This window comes from Olea europaea, chromosome 15, assembly GCF_002742605.1.
Source record: "Olea europaea var. sylvestris chromosome 15, O_europaea_v1, whole genome shotgun sequence".
Taxonomy (NCBI): domain Eukaryota; kingdom Viridiplantae; phylum Streptophyta; class Magnoliopsida; order Lamiales; family Oleaceae; genus Olea; species Olea europaea.
Window position 1 is genome coordinate 7,102,578 of NC_036251.1, and position 1,869 is coordinate 7,104,446.

Sequence of the window (1,869 nt, forward strand, 5' to 3'; positions counted from 1 at the left end):
ATGAACATTATTCTTAAATTAGTTATTACATTTGAGAATGACTGCTTTAAGGCTCAATCTAATACTTCCGTTATTTATTTCTCAATATTGAACTACATTTAAATTTGTGCAAGTTCGTTCACTTCTCATATACTAGCATCGAACATGTGGAGTAAATAAGATTTTTACTTAACATTTCTCATTTACATTATAATATTTTTTATGATTTGTTCATAAAGAAGTTGCAAGGCCTCCATCCCTAGTATTATTGTTCCATTTCATGTAGGAATTATATAATCAAGGAGGCAGGAAGTTCTGGGTCCATAATACTGGGCCATTTGGTTGTCTCCCTCAAAAACTTGCCCTAGAAAAACATACTTCAGAGGATCTCGATCCATTTGGATGTATTTCAAGTCATAATACTATTGCAAAATTGTTCAATGGAGGCCTGGACCATTTATGCCAAGAATTAAGATCTGAATTAAAGGATGCGACTATCATATATGTTGACATCTATGCCATCAAATATGATCTCATAGCCAACTCCAGCGAGTACGGTAAGCTTATCAAACCATCTTTTCTTCTCTCTTTTTCTAAACCTTTTCCGGGGAAAGATATAGTTGGTAAATATTCTATTCTATGCTGTCAATTTTCGACCGTCATATTTTCATTTTTTTGCTGCATCCCAAAAAAACATATTGGATTGATTTAACATATATGAGAAATCAACTCACTCTGCTTCTGTTTGCTGACATGTTCTCTACTGAATAACAATGTCATATCCGAAATTCAAATTAACATTCTAGTTTTTATTGCACAAATTTCTTTATATAATATCTATTTTAGTAATATTTAGATTTGAGTTTATAGTCCTTTAAAGATCAGTACATTTGTTCGATTTCTTATACTTTTGCAAGTAGAGATACTTCACTTTATGCACGTCAAATGTACATAATTTGGGCGCATTGATATTGTTATTTTCAGTTGATAGAACATATTTGGCTAAGTTAAAAAAATAAGTAAAAGTTGCTTTTTGAGTTCCAATAATCAGTTCTTGCGCTGGTGTATTGTCCATAATTATGAGTATCCTATTGTTCAAACTTCAGGTTTTCCAAATCCATTGATGGCATGTTGTGGTTCGGGGGGGCCTCCATACAACTACATCTCTGGCGTGTATTGTGGTCAGCCTGGGTGTCAAGTCTGCGACCAAAAATCTCGAATTGTAAGTTGGGACGGTGTCCATTATACTGAAGCAGCTAATGCCATTGTAGCCTCGAAGATACTCTCCACCAACCATTCTAATCCACCAGTCCCCTTTGATTTCTTTTGTAATTGATTCTCATTCAGAAGCAAAATTACATGTGGTGATGGAACCTGGAAGTTATTCGAGAACTTGCTGTATAATGTTCACAATAGAGTACGAATAAACGCCTGATATGAATTCTAGCCACTAACTTGGTGGTGCTCATCCTGTTACCTGTGCTTGCTTCAGCCACCATCACTGTCTCGTACTGGCTGAGGTATGAGTATGGAAAACAAAAACCATTAAGGATGTCTATACTTTCTTCTGGAAACCCAAGGTCATCCTCCAGGGTAGCTCTACTGTACTTATTTTCCTTTATTTTGACCACCGATTTTAAAAGGGGTGAAAGACACTGTCGGTCACTCGACGCTCTATTTTTTTACCAACTTGGTTTCTCAACTTTANTGACCACCGATTTTAAAAGGGGTGAAAGACACTGTCGGTCACTCGACGCTCTATTTTTTTACCAACTTGGTTTCTCAACTTTACTTTCTTCACCAAGTTAGCTTCTGTTACACAATTTAGTGATCAAAATTGAGTGTGTGCAGGTTTAAAATCCATACACTAGAATAATGTGTCCTCAAATT

General features: G+C 35.6%; 1 pseudogene; it reads left to right on the forward strand.

Annotated features, from left to right (window-relative positions):
* The first annotated feature begins 205 nt into the window (after window positions 1–205).
* Window positions 206–1,474, forward strand: LOC111411161 (annotated as a pseudogene).
* The last annotated feature ends 395 nt before the right edge of the window (window positions 1,475–1,869 follow it).